The following is a 23,617-nucleotide window of genomic DNA, read 5'->3' on the forward strand; positions in this document are numbered from 1 at the left end:
TAGAAAGGTATCAAAGAAATGGTCAATTCAATAAAATACTGGTCCTTTAAAAAATTATTAAAGCAGACTAACCTCTGACAAAACTGATAAAAAACAAAGTATGCATCATTAGGAATGAAAATAGGATACATAACCGCAAATCCAGAAAACAAAATAACGATATTCCGTATGAATTCATGAGGCCAACATATTTGAAAATGCAGAGTGATGACCTTACAGCAGACAGAGTGGGGTCGGGGGGGATATGGACAGATATATGGTGGGGGCAGTGCAAAGGGTGGTGACTGGGAGGTTCTAAGACCCCTGACCAAACATCACCATACCAGGTGAGCCCCAGGTCCTGAGCCCTGGTACCCCACTTTCAACTTTTTTTTTTTTTTTTTTAAAAGATTTTATTTATTTATTTGAGAGAGACAGTGAGAGAGAGCATGAGCGAGGAGAAGGTCAGAGAGCGAAGCAGACTCCCCATGGAGCTGGGAGCCTGATGTGGGACTCGATCCCGGGACTCCAGGATCACGCCCTGAGCCGAAGGCAGTCGTCCAACCAACTGCGCCACCCAGGCGTCCCCCCCCACTTTCAACTTTTAAAAGAACTTCCTATTCCATTGTCTCATCTTATTTCAAGAAGCATTCAATTAAGCAAGGGCTGATACTCCTTAAAATCCATCTTGGTGGGCACCTGGGTGGCTCAGTGGGTTAAAACATTTGCCTTTGGCTCAGGCTGTGATGCCAGGGTCCTGGGATCAAGCCCCACATCGGGCTCTCTGCTCAGCAGGGAGCCTGCTTTCTCCTCTCTCTCTGCCTGCCTCTCTGCCTGTTTGTGATCTCTCTGTCAAATAAATAAATAAAATCTTAAAAAAAAAATCCATCTTGGTAATAGTTTTTCTAGTTGGGATAAGGAACTGGGGTACCAGGGGTGTCTTTAGCAGAGGTCATGATCCCAGGGGTCCTAGGATCGAGCGTGGTGTCAGGCTCCCTGCTCGGTTGTGAGTCTACTTCTCCCTCCGCACACACATCCCCTTACCGGAATGTGTGCTTGCTTCTCTTTCTCTCTCTCTCTCAAATAACTAACTAAATAAATAAGATCTTAAAGAAAAGGGGGAGTGATAAACAACCCTGTGCATGAACACTGAAACTAAAGGGGACATTTTTGATGCTATCAAATCAACAAAAAACACAGAGGAAAGAAAATTGCTAAAGACACTGGCTATCAAAATTTTGGGTACACAACTAACTGAAGTGCCATCTTTTTTTGTTTTATTTTTTTTACTGTTTTCAGCTGTGATGCCCCTGAGTTCACTGGGCCTCGCTCAATTCATTGGAATGGGTTTCTATTGTGGTGAGTATGGGGGAGCCCAGGGGACAGAGCTTAACAAAGGCCAACACTGTCAGGCCTAGTCTACAAAATACAGGATTAAAAATGACCAGTTACAAAAAAAAAAAAATAAAGAAAGAAAGAAAAGAAAAGAAAATGACCAGTTACTCTAGCGTTTCTGCTATCAGCAACCAACGTTTTCCATTGGAAACCACCCCTCTTTTTCTTTTTCAAAGGATCGCCACAAAAAAGGAGCAAGCCACTTGAAAATTCTGATCATTCTGTGTCCCAGCAGCAAACAAAAGTCATCAATAGAACCCACTTCTAGCCTTAAGCAATATTTTCTAAAACAATACACAAAGAACCTGTGGTACTTAACTATTCTGTTATTGATTTACTGTGGTTTGCAAGGTAATGTTGAAGAAAATTAAATGTATGGAAGCCTGAAATGCGTTTTCCGCGGAGGTGAACGGTGTGGCCTGCACTTTCTGAGGCTGTGTCTTTGGTCATGCGCACGATGAATGACTAAGGGAGCACACTTCATCTGCTTACAAATAAGCTGGCCGCCTTCACGGCAGAGACTTATGAAGCCAAGTCTGTTTTTACCGGGAAGAGGGACAAAGTTACTTAGTTACAAGACTGCTTCTCCTCGCACTTGTGCTCTAGTTTTCAATCAAATCCAGTATAGATGTGGGGAAAGGCTTCTAGTTACCTGACTCTAGATCTGGTTTTTAGAGCCCGAGCACTTCCTTTAGGTAGTCATGGCTTACTCGGTCCCTCCAGAAAATAAGAAAATTTCAACACGTTGAAGTCTACCCTAATTACTGATTCAAGACCGAAGTGGTCATATTGTTTTGGACGCGGACACTGACGCGCCTGGAGGTGTATTCCTACTTAGACAAACCGCCTGTTTCCAACTCTGGGAGCACCTGACACATCAACAGGTCACTACAATTCGACACCCCTATTTAAGACGAAGAATCTGGAAGTTCAGCTGAAACTCGATCACTTCTAGCTAGTCACTCGAGCCTTTATTCAAGCCGATTTTCTCGTATTGCAGACTTAGCGCTAACAAGCTTCGTATCTGGTTTCCCAATATAAAGCCCAAAAGAAACAGTCAAAGGGTAGAGGAAGAGGTGAGGGGCCAAGGGTTGGAGGGAAGACCGAGGACAGGCATAAGAAGAGCCATCGACGAGCAGCACAAACACACCAAGAACAGGAAGTGAGCTTGGGGCAGTCTGGGCAGGGACAATGGCCTCACACAAGGCAGTATCAGGAGACACTGTTACAGCAGAACACAGCTAACAGACGATGCTCACAATGACAACCTAAAGACATTCTTTTAAAAAGCTAAATCCTGGGGCGCCTGGGTGGCTCAGTTGGTTGGGCGACTGCCTTTGGCGCAGGTCCTGATCCTGGAGTCCCAGGATCGAGTCCCACATTGGGCTCCCAGCTCCATGGGGAGTCTGCTTCGCTCTCTGACCTTCTCCCCTCTCATGCTCTCTCTCTCTCTCTGATAAATTTAACAAAACAACAACAAAAGCTAAATCCTGATGTACCTATCTAAACGCTTAAGAGGATAAGGAAGAAAATGACAAATACTTTCAAGAAAACTCTTCTCTATAATCTACTTTAACTTTTTTTTTTAAAAAAAAGATTTTATTTATTTGACAGACAGTGATCACAAGCAGCAGAGAGTCAGGCAGAGAGAGAGGAGGAAGCAGGCTCCCCGCTGAGCAGAGAGCCCGATGTGGGGCTCGATCCCAGGACCCTGGGATCATGACCCGAGCCGAAGGCAGAGGCTTAACCCACTGAGCCACCCAGGCGCCCCCTTTTTTAACCTTTTGATTTTATAAAGAATAAGCTTCCGTTATCTGGATAGTTTCCTTATATGGAGCAGCTCATTCAACAACAGAAGGCGCAGAGCGGCCCTCCCAGCTTTCGAACGTCAATGTTAAACATAGCAAAGCTCTCACTCTGCCCAGAGCCTTTCTGCAGCACCGTGCAATGTCACGGGGCAGACGAGCCCTCAGATCTGAATTCAGTGAAGACATATGGGGCCACTCAGGGCCCAAGTTTATCTCCGCTTCCTTCGCAGAGAGTTTGATTACTTCTAAGATTTATGGTCGAAGTGGAAGGAAAAAAGAAATACTTCACAAGAGCAGATTTATAACCTCATCTTTTTTTTTTTTTTTTTTTAATAACATTAGGGATGACATCTTATGACAGAATCTTGGAATGACTGCTGAGCAACTTGGAAACTCAGTGGGAAGTTTTATATTTTGGGGGTTTGGAGCATTTTGTTCTAAGAAAGGTCAGGTAGGAAAGGACCAGGGAAATGAGCCAGGGAGATGGTCAGAGAGTGAGTGTCAGCTGGTTTAATTTTCTGTGTCAACTCTGAAAATTAGATAAACAATGACAAACCAGGCTTTTAAAATGAACTTGTCAGTTCTGGTTTTCTTGATACATGGTAACATTTTTCAAGTCCTGGTAGTCCTAAAGACAGATTTAACCCCTGAGAGGTTTATGTGTAAGTGTTCTAAAGTCTGCACATCTGAAAACAAAAGGTTCAATCCAACTCTGTAACCCCTGAAAGAAAAACTAATTATCTTTGAAACTTAAAAACTCTTCTCCTAACAAATAAGGGGACTTTGCTATAGCCAAAAGGTTTAGCCTTTTCTGGACAGTCTCAGCAACTTTTTTTTTTTTTTTTTTTCTTTCCATCATCTTCTTGGCTCCCCAGACCAGTTCAGCCCATTCAACATGGTCCCTTGATCTTTCCACTACTGTTCTAGAGGATACTGAAATCTTGAGCTGGTGCTCCTTCTCCTCCTGCTAACCGAGGGGGGGGGCACAGAGACTGCCCCTGCTCCCCTCCTTCCCTGCTCTGCTGTCATGAGGATGTGGGATAAAATAACTTCCTTATTTTAAGTCTACATTTCTGTGGCGACACACTCCCTCATGGTGAGGGGAGAGACAGCAGCAAGGACTTTTAATAGCTGCCCTTATTGGCTCCGCTATAAGGATATTTATTCAAAGATAACCCAGTTTGAAGATGTTGATTTGGAGGGAGAAATACAGTTACTTATAGACAGCAGCATTTGACTGGGGTTTTCCATTCCACAAAGTGCTTTCAAGCTTGTGTTCTAAATTCCAATGTCACGACCACCCCCAGGAAGTGGCTGGATGGCATTACTATTACTACCTCCAAACTGTGGGTTCAAAAACTAGGTTCAGAGTAAGTGACTGGGTTAAGGTAGAGGGGGGATTTGAACCAGATGGTCCGCTCCAACACCTGTGCCTTTTGTTAGAATATGGTTTACCAGCAACATAATCGAGACCGTGGTGAGCTCTGGGCCCGGGCCAGGCACTGGTCGGCTGCTCTCACGTGTGTCACCGCATGCCACCTCCCGCTGAAGTAGATGCCACCTGTTTATGAACGAGGACGACGGAGCTCCGAGCCAGCCTGTTTATGAACGAGGACGACGGAGCTCCGAGGCAGTAAGGACTGCTGGGTGGCTGAAGTCTCAGGGCTGGCCTGACCCCAGGTGCTGGATGTCCCATGTCCGTCTTTCCCCACACCCTACAGCTGGTGGAACCTGTCCTTCCCCTGCCCAACAGAGCACAGACGCCATGGTTTGCCCTGGATCAAAGTATGAAGTTGGTGATTTTTAGCCCTCCAATATCAGTCTTGGCCTCATCCCTAAATTGGATGTCCTTTTCTTTTCTGATGTAGAAAAGGGTCCTGAGTTCAAAATCACCTCTGCTACCAGCTCACTGCTGAGAAGAAAATCACCGGATTCAGTCAACTCACGGGAAAGTGAGGGGAATGGGCAAGAGCACCGGGACCGCGTGTGTTTGGAGAGAGGGCGCTCGCCCAGCACGAATGCCGTCTCTGATCTCTCAGGGGGCCCGAGCGCTGGTGTAAGGGGCTCCGTCGGTGCCTGCACGTCATCGACCTGTGGCTCCTGGGGGCCGGGAGCTCTCCTTTTCTGCCCTGCAGCTGTCCCCCCAGCTCTGTGAACTTTGTCTTCTGCCAGACAGGGAGAAGAGCAGCAGCCTCGAGGGGAGGCTGAGTGTTAGTCACAATCACCAAGGACCGAATCGCGGCTGTACTTAGCATACCTCCTTTCTGAGGAGATTTTTATAACACCTAATGTATGTTTACTGCTAAGAACGGAAGACACTGGCCCAGTTCTGATGGCGGTGCACCTTGGGGGTAGATGGGCAATAGAGAAGTAGAGAATCAGGAACCTTGCCAATTCTCCAGGAAGGACCCTGTATTAAGGGTCCTCGATGCTCATGGAGCAGCCCCTCCCCTGAGCCTCCAGCCTCCAGCCCCGACTCGCTCCCTCATTTAAGCCAAGAACGAGCAGACTTCCCTGGGTTCAGAATTCCGTGTAACTAAAACACAAAATAGAAAAGAGGCATCCCAACTGTTGCATTCGTGCACAGCCTATAGACAAGATGGCAGTGCCCTCAGACAGCATTTCAAATACAGTTTATTAGTGTGTGATATGAAAAGGGTATTTTTATTGCATGATATAATGCAATGGGACCTTGGGCGCTCTGTGGAAAGACCTCACACTCAGAAGTGTAATGAACCCGTAGTCCCAAAAACATTATACTGTACATTAACCTATCATTAATGGCACATTAGGGCTGGGGGCATTGCACGCTTGCTGGTCAGGGCTCCATCAGGACAGTGGTGAGAAAACCACACAGTCTTCCCAGGCTTAAAACAAATAGAGAAAATAAATATTCCTGATGTCTACAGGCAGCATTAAAGGAAGTTCAATCCCAGCTCTGCCCTATAATTTCCAAGCCTGCTTTTCTAGGAGAGGAAGACACACAACTAAACAAAAGAAGGAAACGGCCCTCTTCCTATTTACCCCTAGCTATTGGCTATGCAACCTCCGAGCTGGCTCGGCAAGGCCGCGATCAGATGGGCCCTTTTGTTAGCATAAAAGCTGCCCAAAGGACAGCTTGGATCCTGGATCCTTGGCCCGGGATCCCAGACCAGAGAGGCAGAAGTAGCCATGGAGGTGGGATGTCTACCTCCCTTGCTTTCTAGATGGGGCAGTCAAGGCTCAAAAACACAAGGGAACAGAAAGAGGGGCAAAGTATGTGAAACATATCACAAACGGCCAACAAATGCAAGGAAAAAGTGTTTAACTTCCTACTTAATAAAACAATGCAAATTAAAATGACTATCCCTGATCGGACTGGCACTGATTCAAGTCTGGTAATTCAGCATCAGAAGAGGGGAGCTGGCATTCCCATATCCGGTATACAAAATGCATACACAGATGGTTGCCCATCTTAAGAGCAAAGATCTGGAAATGGTCCAGAAGTTCTACGATAGGGTCCTGGTTATATGGTACATTCATATTATCCATTACCATGTGGTCATTAAAAAGAACGACGTAGACTTTTATAGGGTCTGGAAAGATTCTAAAGATATAGTAAGTGAAAACGCAAGGTGCAGAACAGTAACAACAGAAACCACCGTGAACAGCAGAACACCCTGAAGAGCAGGGCTGGGGGTGTGGGAGGGGTTGGGAGAACACAAATTTTTACACATATCCTCCAGTGCTATTGGAAATTATAACCATGACTTAAAAACAAGTTTCAGAAAAGAAATGACGAGGGTAGGAGCAAACATCTTCGGGAACATCTTCTTTTCCAACTCCTATGCCATCTGCTTTACATGCTTCACCTTGTCTGGGTTTGCACAAAAACAGAAACAGTAAGTGAGTCACTATGACCCTCCCCTTCCACGAAGTGGGGACTGAAGCCTCAAGGGGTGAAATAATTTGTTCAAGGTGACTCTCTTCATCTTCCTTCAATTACGGAACAGAGTATTTGTAAAATAGAGAAATTCTGGCCAAACTCTTGACACAGCCCACAGCCACCTTCCTGAGCTGGGACAGTTTGCCTAACTCAGGGGTGATCAGGACGTGGGGGAGCAGGCAAGGAGAAGAGGCTGCTCACTTTGGCAGAGGTCCAGTCAAACTTCTGGAAATACCTTATCTCCACACCATATAGGGGGTGTCTTTATGTGTCCAGGTAAATAATGCCTGGCAGCCAGGGCTCCAACACATGAAGGGAAGTACTTCCCTAATTAGACATGAATCAACTTCAAAGGAAACCCAGTTGCTGTTCCACGGAGAGGCAGCGGCCTCAGACCAGCAGAGTGGCAAGGTGACAGTCGGGGCCCGAAAGTCTCTGGGCAGCCCCACAAGTTAGAGGACTGTCTGTGTCAAGTCTCCCCACTGTTCCAGAAAGTTTGCTCTGCTTTCTCATCCCTCCATCCTTCCCAATAACAGCCTTGTGATTTTTGGATAACCGACTTTGCAGCAATATTTTAAAATGCTAGATTTTATTTGTCCTGGGGTCTGCCAGCACATGCTGTAATTAAAATGTTGATTAGTAAACAGTTTAAATATATGACAGACAATGCAGTTAAAGCCTACAGTTAGGTCAATATGTGATTTAGATTTGCCATTTAAAAAATCTCATTTAAATTTTGCATACATTAATCACTACCATACTTCAAGGTTCTGATATCCACCTGACTACAATATTAAAATAAAACTTGCTGCCCCAGGGAAATCCTACTTATTCTTAATTGTTTCGAGGCTTTGATGGGCTTTTAATCTAAGATTAATTTATGCAATTTTAAATAACTCTTCTTATGATTAATAAGCTTGAAAATTAAAAGGAGTCTAAAGCAATTATAATGAGCATTTGGTCATAACCTCATTAGAAGAAGGAGTGAAGGATACAGCTCTGGAATTCTTACAAGACTACAATTTAAGGTTACTTTTAGAGAAGTCAAACATAGTTCCTGAAATTGCAAAGGCAGGTTAGCAAAGGTCAGTGTTAAAATGACGGCTAGCTAGATTAGCATACTAATGATTTTCCCTGATGGTGACAGAAAGGACACTGAAAAGAAGCTGCAGAAAGAGAGACAAATGACATGCTGTCAAGAAGCTACAGGCTCTGGACTCAGTTTTCTCTTCTTCTGGCTGGAGACCTTCATGGAATTTCAGAAAAAGCCAGAGAGTTAGGACATCCCTACTCGGAAGCTGGTTCCAGCCAGAGTCTGGTCCCTGTGGAGCAGGAAGAGACCAGCACTGGGTGGCCCACCTGCCTCCGGAGTGGTAGCCTCACTGAGCCCCTGCACTGCTCAGGAACCAACAGAAGCTTCATGCAGCCACCGCCCTTGCCGGTGGGCAAAGCCCTTCTAGATCAGACCCATTTCACCCAGCTAACTTCACTCCCTTCGTTCCCAGGGGGTCTCCTTTGTTTTGGCCAGAAGGAAAGGGGTTCCTCATTGTCCTGTGCTTCCTCTGCTCTCAGCTTGTGCTATTCCTTCTTCCAGAAACCCTTCCCTCCTGTTTTTAGCAGCGATGGTGATGATCATGGCGACCATTTACTGAGCGCTCATTTTATGCCAGACACCATGCCCGGCATGTAACGTACTTTTACCTCACTTAAATCTTCTGCTCTGTGGGACTCCCTTTCTATGAGAAAGGAATGTGAGGCTGAGAAGGGGGGCCATGCCTGATCTCCAGCAGCTAGCAAAGGAGGGGTGGAGGGACAGGAGGGGTTGGCTTTTGGCTGAGCTGTCACTTCTAATTCTCGTACTGAGACAAATTCCAAGGATCCTCCATGTCAGCTGGAGCCGAGCTGCCTCCCCGACCATGGAGAGCCTCAGCCGTCCTCCCCTGAGCTCTCACACCAGGCAAGTCAGCGGCACACAGCCCTTCCTGCCCTCTCCGAATGTCTCCCGTGCGAGGGTCTCTTCTGCTCCTCTATGACACAACTGTTTCTCATATTCTTTGAACCCATCACAGCACCTCAGAGACACAGACAACCAATACTTGTTGATTAACTGGTTCACAATAATTCCCTCCAACAAGATGCTCGTTACATCTTATTGATAATAGAGGAGAAAAAATTAAGCTTTCTAATCACTGGGGAGGAAAACTCACAGAGGTCCGCCCACCCCCCAAGAAATTACCAGTTCACTGGACACTTGCTGGGAATAGCCAGCACACATTTACTTCAATTGAACTCACAGTCAGCACCACTAAACAAACGTGTTTTCCAAGAAGCTACTAGTTGGAAATGCCCAGAACACTAGACGGCTGAAAAAAATCATAACCCAAAGAGGCTGAGTGATTCCGTGCTCTACATGTGTCTAGCACTTTACAGGTTGTAAGCACACTTCCACAAAACTCTCATCTTGTTTAAATGAAAACAACAATACTGGAAGATTGGTACCATCCCCCCCACTTTGCAGATGAAGCAGCTGAGGCTCAGATAAGCCACATAACCGATGACTCCCCAGCTACTTAGAGCAGAGCCTGTACAGGAAATCATAGCTTCTGACCGCAATGCTCTCTCTGGTTTACCATGTTGCTTCTTGTCCACATTCACGGCAGACTCAATTTCAGGATCTTGAGCCCATCTTTGGCTTCTCCAGACTTCGCATACAGAGGACAGGGCATGTCTGCCCATCGCCTGGCCACCAACCTTTCCACCTTTCCAGTTCTACCGTAATTGTTATCGAAATGAGCAAGGTCACGGCTCCATGGTCGAGTTTCTGCTGCTCCGCTCCCATGTGTGTTGGACACACATTTGCAGGGTGTCTTCTCAGCCTCAGGTTCCCTTCTGTCTTCCTGTCAGACCCCGATCTCTGTCTGGCTTCCTATTCTGTGTGAACTAACTACTTTGATCACATGTCTCCTAAGGTCCTCACCAGTTTAGCTTCTCTTTCCTTTGGTTCTTACCCCCAACTGGTTTTATTGAGATGTAACTGACAGCAATGTGTAAGTTTCAGGTGTATGGCATAATGATTTGACTTACAGAATACTGTGAAATGATTACCATAATAAGGTAACATCCATCATCTTTTTTAAAAAAATCCATTGTCTTACATAAATAAAAAAGAATAAAAGAAACAAAATTTTTTCCCTTTAGCATTTACCATTTTAATAAATTTCAAATATACCATACAGCGGTGTTAACTATAGCTATCGTGTTTTATTTTCTTTTTCTTTTTTTTTTTAAGATTTTTATTTATTTGACAGAGATCACAAATAGGCAGAGAGGCAGACATAGAGAGGGGGAAGGAGGCCCCCTGCCAAGCAGAGAACCCAATTTGGGGCTCGATTCCAGGACCCTGGGATCATGACCTGAGCCGAAAGTAGAGACTTTAACCCACTGAGCCATCCAGGCGCCCCCGCGTTGTATTTTCTTTCTTTCTTTCTTTCTTTTTTTTTTTTTAGATTTTTATTTATTTGACAGACAGAGATCACAAATAGGCAGAGAGGCAGGCAGAGACAGGAGGGGGGAAGCAGTCCCCCTGCTGAGCAGAGAACCTGATTCGGGGCTCGATCCCAGGACCCTGAGATCATGACCTGAGTCGAAGGCAGAGGCTTTAACCCACTGAGCCACCCAGGCGCCCTGCATTGTATTTTCTATTCCTAGTACTTATTTCTCTTTTTGTATCTTTTGTACACACATTTATCGTACACCTTTGACCACTCTCACCTAATCCCCCCCACCAAAACTAGCTTCTGTCTGTTTCAAGATTCCCCGTATAAGTGAGATCATAAGTATTTGCCTTTTTGTCAGATTTATTTCACTTAGTATAGTCCCCTTGAAGTCCATGCATATTGTTGCTAATGGCAGGATTTCCTTCTCTTTATGGCTGGATAATATTCCATTGTATATACATACTGTATCTTTATCTGTTTATCAGTCAATGACACTTAGTCTGTTTCTGGACTTGGCTATGTAGATAATGCCATAAACGTGGGGGTGTGAATATCTCTGACATAGTGTTTCCATCTCCTTCCATCTCCCTTCCATCTCCTTTGAATGTATTCTCTGATGTAGAGTTGCTAGATCATATAGTTTATTTTTAATTTTCCAAGAAACCTCCATACTGTTTTCCATGGTGGCTGCACCAGTTTGCATTCCTGCAAGGGAGTTCCTTTTTCTCCACATCCTCACCAACACTTGTCATCGCTTATCATTTATTTGGTGAGAGCCATTCTGACAGTTGAGTGGTGACAGCCCATTGTGGTTTGATTTGCATTTCCCTGAGGCTTAGTACTGTTGAGCATCTTTTCATGTACCTGTTGGCCATTCATATAATCTCCTCTGGAAAAAATGTCTGTTCAGGTCTTTTGTCCATTTTAATTGCATTGTTTGGTTCTTGCTGTTGAATTGTAGGAGTTCTCCACAATTCTACTGCAAGAAATAGTTTGACTTCGCTGAAATTCTCACAACTACTCTCCCCTGTCCACTGTTAAACAGCTTTGTTTAAGGCAGAATCGTCCTAAGTCCGTCCTGGCTGCGTGGCTCCCAGCAAGTCAATTAACCTTTCTAAGCCCTGGTTTAACACATCGGTTAAATGGGAATAAGAATAACCCTTGTAGTGTTTGTGAGAAGGTCAAGTGACTAATTTATATGAAAGAACTCTGTAAACTCATGTGTTTAAAAAATGCTATTTGTTTAGATTAATTTCTCTCTCTACAGTAAGTCTGTTTTAAATGTTAAAGAGCAGAGGCTTTCCTGAGTTTATCTGTAGCTCCAAGATGCAAGCAATCCTCCTTCTAACTACTTTCAGGTAAGTTCAGAGAAAAACTGTAGTGTGGATTCTGGCTAGTGTGGATCTTAGAGCTACTCTTCCTCATGATCTGAGCTGTGTTCCATGCTGTATGCAGAAAGTAACACACGCACATAAATAAATGTTCTGTGAGGCCTGCCTTACTTGTCACGAGTTCACAAAACCTCCCCAGAAAACGCTGGCTGGAAGAAATCTTGCCTTCCGCAGAAAACATTTTACGTGTTAATTTCATAACATTTCAATTCAGTAATTATTTAGCGAGCATTCTACCTGGGGCTAGGGGCTAGACTAGATGTCACGGATGCTCAGGTAAATGAGACATGAAGCTGTCCTCCAGAAACTTGTAGTCTTGTTTATGGACTGTTACCGGTTAGGTAGACAAACTACTGCCACAAAGCGAGAAATGCGTGCTAACAGAGAGACCTGCCAGGAGGAAGGGTATGTAGGACAGGAAGTCAGGAACCCTACAGAGGCAGACCTGGGAAGCTTCACAGAGGTTGTGCTGGTTGACCCTCGTTTCCCATCGAAAGCTACTCCCAATCCTCAGCAAGTCTGGGGGGGCCCCTAAAATGAATGGAATTGCAGTAAGGAAACAGCACAAGCCAAGACACAACCGTGCGAGAACGCCTCCCGCCTGTGGGCGCTGGGGGGGCATGAGAGCACGGGCTGAGCGTGAAGGAGCCCTGCTAGGTGAAGGGGGGTAGGTGTAGGCAAGGGAGGGCCTTGGCCGGTCTCACATTCTATCCAGCACTTGGCTGTCTATATCCTCAGCCTTCTGGCTAGACTGCAGGCTGGCTGAGGTCAGGAATCAGGGGTGCCACGTGCCTCCTTGGCATCAGCTGGGAGGCTCCGACTATGGAAAACGGGGAGAGCACACTTGTGACGCCCAAAGCGTGTTCTCTCCCATCTCCCAGGAGTAGAAAGGGCTCCTGAGACCTGCATCTGCACCACTCGTGCAGGGAGCTACAATTCAGCCAGCACCCCCCATCTACCCTTCTGCCTTTCTTTGGTACTTAACCCACATTCCGCATGAGGTGGTGCTGGGGCCTGCACGGGAGAGCTGGGCTTTTCCGCAGGCGGGAAGGACGGCGTGCCCAGCCGCAGCCCTGCTGACCTCCCTGACGTGGGGACCGGACGCCTGCTTTGGGGAAAGGGCTTGCCAGCCTGGAAGCTGGTGTCTCGGGCCCTGCACACACGAGCGTTGCAGGGTTGCCGATTTGCGCCTTCCGAGAGTTAGAGCCGGAGCATTCCAGAGGCAAGGCCGCGGCTTCAGAAAAAAAAAAAAAAAAAAAATCATGTTTAATTTAAAAATTAGAAACTGGAGCAGGCTGTGAGCACAGGGGTTGATTGAAACAAAATTTAAATTCCTGTCAAGCCCATTTAAACACGGGGGCCCTTCATAGACAATTAGCTGCTCCCTGTGAATGCTGAATAAACTCAGGCCTGGTCACTGCGAGAAGACAGGCGCCTACTGTGAGGCGCTGGAAAAAAATTAACTAAAATCAGGCTGTATGAAATATTTCGCCTTTCGGTATATCACAGGGGTTGGAAAGTGTAAACAAGACAAAAATCGATTCCTTGGTGCCCTCAAATCAATCCCCCAAAATGGTTAGGGCATCTGTTTCTGCTAAATTTTGTTTACATCGGCAGATTTGCCTTAATTGCACTTGTTTATCTCCCATTGTCCCTGGGGCCCTAATCTCCCGATTACTAATACTTAACACTCATTTCACATCTAAAGCTCCTTCTAATCCTCAACAGGTTTTGGGGGCTCTTAAAATTATTGAAGCCACAGAGGCGGGAGACACAGCCTCTTTGTGAAAGGGACATTTTCTTATCTACTACCAGCTGGGCCCAATCATCACCAGGGATGGTGACAACAAAGGTGCTAAAAGGCTCTTCCACAATGACTGCTGCTCCACTGGGGATTCAGAGGATAAAAAAGAGCTTTGATGGAAAAATCTGAACAAGAGGCGAGAGCAGTCCAGCCAAATAAAGTTACTGTCATAATCAAATGCTGTCAATCACCATGAAAATCCAATTAAAAATGTTTCAGCACGGCCCTCTTAAGTGGAAAAATGTACCCTATTTATACAAATTTTTGTCAACTCCACACCAGTCCCACAATTAGAAAGTCCTGCTATTAATTGAATCCCCCTCCGCACACCCCCCCCCCAGTTTAAAAAGACACGCAGGCCATCCAGAAGCCTTCTGAGGGAGGTGAGACACACGTAGGCTATTGGTATACAATTAAGAGTTAATCGGGTTACATTGGAAAATTCCATTTTTATTTGTGCCCAGGGAACCTCTGCCTGAATAAACGAATGCTACCTAGCCTCCTACTTCAGAATCAGTGACCATTTACACAGAGAATGGAGAAACGGTAAACCAGGATACTGGCAAGAAACTAGTCCATGCTCCAGCAAATGTCTCTCGGTAGACCAAGACCTAATGTTTAATTCTAATCTTGAAAATTAAATAGAGGACAGAAGGCCCAAATGTCTCTACTGCCTTTAGGCAGTCTCTAAATGGCCAGGCGAACCTCAAATTATCTGCAGACAGATCTGGCCCCCCAAATAACTGTGTATCTACCAAAGGCCTCTCTGAAACCACAAGACTCCTGATCCCCAAAGGTCTCTCCAAACTGCTACAAATTAAAAAGCAAACAACCCATTAAACAAATCCAGCTGGTTTCAACTGTAAATAGGAGGCTTCTAATATTTTTCCAGCCCTTGAAATTCCTGGTTAGACTCATTAATTATTGATAAGAATTGCATCTTTTTATTGGAGTGTACTCCCAGGAAAACAAGTTTGCTGTCTTCAACAGCAATTCCCAAATCACAGAGACTAGGCTTCAGATCTTTCTGTATTTCCCCCACAAACGGCTAAATATCTTCTGGTCTTTTTCAACTTAATCCATTATTCCCGAGAGCTAGGGGCTAGGGCGGTGTGCATCTGATATGCTGGTAGATGAAGACCGTGGGGTCCCCCTGCTATCAATCTAACTAAACGAAGATGGTGCTGGCCAGGTGGTCTCCTCTAGATCTTGGCTCTCTGATGACCTCCTGTTTCAGAATTAACTGTCAGAGGCAAATTCTCAAGGGGTCAGGACACATGCTGAAGGTACTGAACACTGCCTTGCTCTTCCCACATGTCCCGTCCCGAGGTGGGATGGCCAGAGCCCTGGGGTCTGCTCTGACTGGTCAAGCCCATGCTGCACTGGTTGTTACGTGTCTTGAATGTTATCCCTGCAAACACAGCAACAGCCTCAAAATGCCTTTATTTTGGCACCAAATTATTTTACCCAGATAACCTCTGGGTTAAGTCAAACAAAACCCCTTAAACGGACCATGTCTTCTAGTGTGGTCAGCCTAACTTATATTGTACATTACAATGTACAATGTACAATGTCCCGAGATGGCTTGGTCCTGGGTGAGTTTCCTCGGCTTTACTGTGTGAGTTCTTGGAGAATAAGAACTGTTCTGTTTGTCTGTCTATTCGATGTCCAGCACAGTGTTTCATTGAGCGGGATGCAAGAGACGGGCACACGCCAAGAGTAGGCGATAGTGAGTTCTCTTCCTGTAATCACAGCGGAGACTTGCCTGAACGGCAGTTGCACACAACCATGCTGGGCACTGAGTCAGAAGAGCATGACCCTCCTTCAAGGCGCTTACGATCAAGCTGGAGAAAAAAGGCATTAAACTAGTGAGTTCCACCTCCAGCTGCTCCTTATAATCTACCTGGAGAGCTTTAAAAACAAAATAGTACCTGTTCCCTGGCCCAAGCACCAAGAATTCTTTCATCTGGGCTGGGATCCAGGCTTTTTTTTTTTTTTTTTTTTGCCTCTTATTTTTAACTACTTGGATGATTCTGATGAGTTGCCAGCATTAGGAACCACTGTACTACCTGGACCGACTTGTGACTAGAAGATGGATACGTAATTCTGTGTAGTTAAGTACCGTTCCAAGTCAGAGACTAGATTCTGGAGTGCCTCGGAGAAGGGGGCAAGCACTGTGATAGGGAGAAGGATGGAGACCTCCAAGGACAGGGTTGGGGGGGTGTTCCAAACTGAGACCACCCCCCAAATCAAAGAAACTACCAACGGGCTGAGTGGTGTCAAATGAGGAACGGACGTGCAACACACGCCCAAGACCCAGCTCAGCCCCGGGGAATGCGGCGTGACGTCACAGAGCAGTCCCAGAGTTCCATTTTGCTGCGTCCGGGATAACCAGACTATTCTTGCGGTCAAGGCGCCATGGCCTCACTGTGCCGTGAAATGTGATGCTGGGAAGATGACGGTTGGCCCAGGCAAACAAGAAAGAAGCGCTGCAGTCAGGAGTTCAAAAAACCGCAATCTTAAACAGGCAAATCATCACCGTATTAAGAGATCTGACCTGACGATGGAGGAAAAAAGTTATCCTTAACTGGGAAATTAAAACTGTTAGATCACCATGATCAAGGAGTGACAGATTTTATCTATCTGTATCTCTCTTGCTACGTGCGTGTATATAAATACACACCCAAACACACACACACACACACATTTATCTGCTAAAGTCTCGTGAAAAGATTAAGCAGTCACGTCTGCGGGAAAACAAAGCTTGTTTTCTGGGGTTATAATCTCTCTGTTCTCGCTGAAGTGCTAACGTGTCATCAAAAATTCAAATTAAAGCTGTCTGATTTAGTGCGATCTCAAGCATCCAGGCAGTGATTCTGCCGTTGTAATTATGTGCAATTAAAGAGCCAAAAGCAACTTCTGAGTAGTGGATTCCTGTTTATAAGCAGACACAAACAGATGATTTTAATGGCCTTTAGAACTTGAAAATAATAATAAAACAAATCATTCCGTGGTTGTAAATTGGACCCTCTGTGGAGCCCCCAGGCTTCTGTGATGCTATCTGCGCTTGAAGGAAATACTTAGCTGAAGTTACAATCCCAGCCAGGGATTCTCCCTGCAAATTCCGGGTGCCTTAGCTAATGAGCCGATTTGCACCTCCAGATGAGTAACCAAAAGCAAAAGTGGTATCTGCAAGAATGGGTGGCCAGACACACACAGGAGCCAAGGGTCAGCCCCAAGGGTCTGTTTTAAAACATGCTCTTCAAGACACAGGCGAAAGCTCGATGGAGTAAATGACAACCAAGTTCATAACTGCTTATTAAATCATCGTTAGTATCTTAAAAAGTTCCAAATGCAAGTACAGTAGGTCCACGAACACCAGGCAAGGGGGCTGCTGAAATGTGCCTTTCTGCCTATTTGTGTTTGGGATACAAGTAAACTCCGGATCAAAAGAAACCGAAACTCAACTTTGGTCTAATAGAATGTGGTGATTGTGTTGAACTTTTTAGGAGCCCTATACTCCCAGAAAGAACTAAAAGAGGAGAAATCTCCCCACTCTCCTGTCAGCCACAAAGGACCACCCTGCTTTCACCCTTTTCCATCTTTCCTCCTGACTTCCTGAAGACTGGTTGATGACTTCCTTGCTTACCTGCCTCCATAACCTTGGCCTGATCCCTTTACTTGGACACATTCCTCATTAATAAACATTCTTCATATTGCAATAGCCTGAATAAAATCATCTTTTCTTTTTTTTTTAAAGTAGGTTCCATGCCCTGCATGGAGCCAAACATGGGGTTTGAACTCACAACCCTGAGATCAAGACCTGAATTGAGATCAGGAGTTGGATGCTCAATGGACTGAGCCACCCACGTGCCCCTAAAATCATCATCTTTTTTTTTTTTTTAAGATTTTATTTATTTATTTGACAGACAGAGATTACAAGTAGGCAAAGAGGCAGGCAGAGAGAGAGAGAGGGAAGCAGGCTCCCCGCCGAGCAGAGAGCCCGATGCGGGGCTTGATCCCAGGACCCTAGGACCATGACCTGAGCCAAAGGCAGAGGCTTTAACCCACTGAGTCACCCAGGCGCCCCTAAAATCATCTTCTTAATTGTCCAATTCATTCTGTCTGTCTGTGGCCTAAAGGTTTGGGTCTACCAGTGGTGAATGAAATAATTTGCTGTAAATCCAAAAGTTTTACTGGAATTGAAGTGCTAGAAGACAAAAATCTAACCTGGTGATTTCTTCAATTTCTAAAAGTGACCATGCCGCATGCAGATGCCCAGTTTATCACAAGCACTGATTAAGTGCGAGACAACCAGCCAAACTATTGGAAAATGTAATTACAATCAGGTTTGGATACACAGAAAAGCTACCAGTGACAATTTAATAGAGAGGAGTTAAACAAGTTAACAAGTAATTAAATGTTTAAACAGATTTTTCTGGAGCAGTTTGGTGTTTATTAGCCCCCAAACAATACCACCTCTTATCCGTAGAGCCTTTTCTGAGAAACGAGATGCCTTCAAGTTTGCAGCTGCTGGGATTTCGATGAAGGGGGGAAAAAAAATCTAAAAGCACTATTTTGATTGTAACTGACATCCCTCCCCCCATGATCCACAACTGCTTTTTAGATTCCAAGTCCCATGATTTACTTGCTATCTAAGCAAAATGTCAATTGCAAAATTTCAATTGCAAACTGCCCTCTATGTTTCTTCTTAGTAGCATGAACGGAAAAAACGAAAAAAACCCAAACCTGAGAAGATACTGAACGAGGACGCCCTGCTCTGGAATGTACCACGAAATCCACAAAATAACGGGCATTATTAGAACCAGAGGAGAAAACCCATGTTTTTAAACAATTACTAAAGCAGTATAGTAATAGCATAAAGACAATTTCTGCGCCAGCTTGTTTCTTTGAAATTCTCTCTGCCACTGAGCAGCTAGAACAGATAATAACTATTAGTAAATCAAACTCCTCTGCAATATCCAGCTGTGCCTCACGCATTTACATACAGATAGAATGGGTATATGTTTTTAATATGTATGTGATCCGTACTTTTACCACAGCCGAACTGCATGCCACAAAGGAGGAGGAGAATGGGAATCAGATCAGCATGAGATAATAAAGTGGCCTAGATAAAGTATTAGCCAGCGATTGATCTCAAACCGGGATGCTGCTTTCTTCTGACCTGATTACTTACTATGCATAGATTCCATTAAATAGAGCTTAGACAGGGGAAGCTTCTGGAAATACTCTAAATGCATAGAAGGATCTACAGTGCTCTGAACCCAAATTGTAACTGCGGAGGTGCCCACGGCCCGTACCCTCCCTGCCTGAGTCAAGGCCCACGTTTAGGATAGGCTGGCAGGTTAAAGGGCCAGCTGCCCGCTGGTGGGCAGCCTTCCTGAGTCCCACGGGAGGGTCTTTCCTGTCCCTCCGCTGCGCCAGGCCAGCGCCCTCCGAGTGAACGCCTCCCTCCTGAGCTGCTCGTCTAGTTCTGGCTGCATTGCACTAACTAACAGAATGAAACGGCAGCGAGGGAGCTTAACAATCATTCAGGGTCACAGTCCCGTTTGAAAAACTGATGACAGTCACGGATTTCTCCTTTCACAAAAGAATGCAAATCCCCACACGCATATGTGATGTTGGATGTAATTTCAGGGGCTCTAACAGACTTCCTGAAGTCATGGACCCGAGGTCAAGGACTGGTGATCTCATGCATCCCCTCTGTTTTGCACATGAAGACACTAAAAGCTGGGAGGGAATGGGGAGCTGCTGACAAGGGAAGGGAAGTGTGGAGGCTTTCCTGTTAAAGCACAGCCAGACCACAGCTACCAGAGAACCCTACAGGAAGAAGACTCATTGGGCAGAAGAATTCTCTGTGGCTCACGCGAGCAAGGGTCTACCCAACAATGTTCTCACCGTATCCTCTATTAAGAAATGAAACAATTTGAATAGCAAAGCCAGATCTGAACCTCTCCATCTCAATGTGCTCCCATCTCAAGCCATCTGTCTCTGAAGTTAGGGGTCTGATTTTTATTTTTTAGGTGTCCTTCAATCAGATTATTGACATTTTGGGAAAAGGTCTCCACCACCCTTGTTTCATCACCTTCTCCCTTCTTGCCGCGTCCTCGCCAATTCTTCCTGATGGCAGCAGCTGTCCCCCACTCCACAGAAGCTGAGACATCTCTGCCGCATTGTCCGAAGCCTGGTGAACATTCTGCTTCCATCTCCACAGGGCTTCTACAGCCTGGAAACTTTTTTCTAAGTTTGCGGGTCCTACGTCACAGAGCTGGGGCGGCGCTGACCTAGGTCTTCTCTGTGATTTGTACCAGCGTGCTGTAAAAGTGGGTTCTTTCACAATGGAATCATATTCTTAGGAGCAGAGAGAGTGCATGTGGGGTGTCAGCACATGGGAAGTTCTTGGCCACCTGCGTGGCTGGCTCCTGATTCACACGATGGCTCTCGAAGGACTGAAGGATGAAGGGCTTCCCTGTACCTGAATGGGAGTCCACTCACAAGAAAAGGTGTGGGGGGGTCGGTGTGTTGCTTCCATGTCAGGTCCACGTTTTCAGACTTGGACTAGGGTTTCTTCTCTAAGAAGAAAGGGTTTCTCCTATAAGAAGTGGAATTTTTTAACAGATCGCCCAGCTGGTGGTGAATGCGTTGCCTATTTGAATTCCCCTGTTGTGGGTTTGGGACTCCACGAGGCCAATGTCAAAGGGATTTCTGTTCCAAAAGGCCCTAGAGGTCTCCCACTGCTCCGAAAAAGTCTGAAGCCTCTAATAGACTCATGCTTGACCCAGCCTGTTTCCTTTACCTGGAATGTCCCCTTGAAAACTCTCTATGAAGTTCCGTCCATCCTCCAAAGGCCTTTTTCCAATGTCACCTTCTCCGTGTAGCTTTCCCCATTTCCCCAGTGAACCCCCAGAGAACTCTGCAGTTCTGAGTTACTTTATTCCAGCAAGTTGCATACTTGTTGTGTCTCCTGCAAGACTGGATAAATGTGGCTTACTCTTCCTTGTGTCTTCTGTTGAGTCAGGCACAGGATTTTGTACATCACGGTCTAATAACACCTGCCAAACTGAATTGTTTATCTGGTTCTGAGATCTCCCAAGATGATCTGGATGCTACTGATGGGACTTCTGAATGGGTTATTTATGTACCTTAACAGATACATGCCAGACACGTGTATCAGCTTACATGAACTCTGGATTCCCCAAAGTGTGAGCATTAAGGGAATTTCTTCATCCAGCTTTAGCATACTTCCACTTAGAACATAAAAACTGATAACCATCTCAGGAACAACCACACAAAGTAGAATTAAACGACCAAACACCTAGATGAGTTCTAACACTGGGATTTTAGTGGCTTCAAGAGTCTAAACTTTAGCTTTGAGACTGACATGGCCAAACACTGCAAAGATGATGGTTTGAAGACTGGGGTATTACGGATATAAGGTAATGGTGGCAGATAGAAAGTCAAACACTGCTCGTTCGCCCACTGTGCACATGACCCACCCCTCCCTGCAGTCTGGTTTACTCAGGCGGGGCTCGCTGTGCTTACCGGCGGTCTCTGGTGATGAGTCTGTAACTCTCAGTATTCCTATCCAGGCCCATCTCTGATTTTCTTCCTTTGGTCTGGATAGTCCTGCAGGCCTCATGGTTGATATGGCCCAGGCTGTGTGGACCACGTCAGTGCCCTGCTGGCCGGTGCTACCGTGCTAGGGAGATAAACTGCTCTTTTTGTGAAAGGCAGGCCCCCACCCACAGTGACAAATGTCCCCTCCAGTTCATGCATTCCAGAGCATGCTCTCAGCTTCCAGATGGGAGCACCATCAAATAGGTTGTAGGCGGGGAGGGAAAAGGAAAAATTAAAGCCATTAATATGCTGGAAGAAATAAAGAAGCTGGTTCCTTAAGACTGGGCTCCTAGGACGTGACTCATGTTCCTCAAGCCAGGTACAACCCAATTTCTCTCTCATCCCCTATGTGGTTCAATACCGTGGTCAGAGGCAGGCAGGGCCCAACCCCCTTGACCACAGGAGCCTCACACACATTCCAAGCTTTCGGCTTCCTCACCGAGCCCTTTCTAAGCCGGGTGCCTCATGAGTGCTGTACCTGAGGGAATATGTTCATTTAAATCCCACTGGGAGCAGTCCTACAAATGTTAAATTAACTAGAGAACCGGGCTTCCTGTGACTACATTTTTCATTGTGTTTTACTGATTTATTGATATTTATTAATTAAAAATGTGGGACAGCACACACCAGGGTGTATAAAGAGAGATATCAAGATATGTATCACTTGTCTCTCCACACACACACACACACACACACACACACACACACACACTTTCTTCTCAGGCACTGAAAGTGCGCACCCTCTGGCCTTGTCTTTATGACTTGCTGCCCTGGAGCTGTGCTCCCCACCAGGACATACATCCATATGCATGGATGGGTGTACATGCGATCCGCAGTGTTTTGTTTAAAAGTGGCCAACTCATTGCAGCACGGAAACATGCATTTACAAACAGATATCTGTTTTATGAAACCCTATTCCTTTGTTTTAATAGCTGAGCTATCCAGCCATAGCATAATAATGCACAAGGTAAATGGGTCTCCATCTCTAGAACCTGTTCCAAGTTTTCTCAAATGTGACTAACTGCAACAATCTCCCAACCATCCAAGACACGCCACCGCCAAAAGACCAGTTTATTCCAGACACGATACCTGCACAGTTATAAATTGCAGAGGTTTTTAGGGGTGAACTTTAACTTGAAACTACCCTGAAAATGGAGATTTGCTCCAGGGGTAACACGAGGGAGGACGCTACCTTCCTGGAAAGCGCTCATGATGCAAAAGGGAAACTTCCTGTTATTTTCTATTCCGGGACAAAAGGTGTATTATGCAAGAAGAAGTTTGGGCACGTAGGGTGTTTATCAGGATGGCATACAACGGATGAAACCCTCTGAACTGGTATCTGCAAAATGCTTCTTGTTTAAAGTGGTGACGGAAGACTGGTCGGGGGGTGCTCTGAGTGCAACGGTCTAAAGACAGGGAATGGTGAGCACACAAAACAGGAGAAAGAGCAGACGGGAATCATTAGTTACTAATGCTCGATCCCGGCGTTCCTTCTAACAGCTTGTGCGTTGTCAAATCAACAATCTGCACTAAACAAATGACCATTTGGGAATTGCTAGGGAGCGTCTCTGTTCCTCTCCCTGCTCGACTAAAAACTGTCATTCGCCATCAAAGAAAGCGGCCTTGGAGCTGAGAACACAGCACCCGCAGCTCATAGTTGTCTCTTTCTGAGGAAAGACCAAAGATTCACATTAACTTGATCTTTTGCAGCCAATCTAATTTCATTCTGCATGAATCCAAGAGGACTCCACGCCACGTTCAGAATCTCCTGCAGGACACTGCGAAAAACTGAATATGCTGACTCGCTACTCTGGGGATGCTCTGGGTGCTGAGAGGCGGTAACAACAGCGGAGAAGGAGTAACCCATATTAACGGGTGACCCTTGCGTGTAAGGCGGAGGAAGAGAGTTTTACCTTAAGTTTCTTCCTTTTTCTTTTCTACAGCGAGAGCTGGAACCCAAGCAGCAGGAGGAGTGGGAGAGGAGCCCAACCCGGGGCTCGATCCCAGGACCCTAGGATCACTACCTGAGCCGAAGGCAGACACCTAACGACTGAGCCACCCAGGTGCCCCCTCCCTTATTATTACAAAATGGTGGTGGGTTTTTATTTTTATTTTTTAAAAAGATTTTATTTATTTATTTGACAGAGATCACAAGCAGGCAGAGAAGCAGGCAGAGAGAG

General features: G+C 45.6%; 1 protein-coding gene across 1 annotated transcript in view; it reads right to left on the reverse strand.

The window, feature by feature from the left end:
- The window catches only part of MAP2K5 (mitogen-activated protein kinase kinase 5), a 256,439-nt gene that overhangs the window by 13,914 nt on the left and 218,908 nt on the right, over positions 1–23,617 (reverse strand). The gene's annotated exons all lie outside the window — the stretch shown is intronic.

This window comes from Neovison vison, chromosome 13 (assembly GCF_020171115.1).
Source record: "Neovison vison isolate M4711 chromosome 13, ASM_NN_V1, whole genome shotgun sequence".
NCBI lineage: Eukaryota > Metazoa > Chordata > Mammalia > Carnivora > Mustelidae > Neogale > Neogale vison.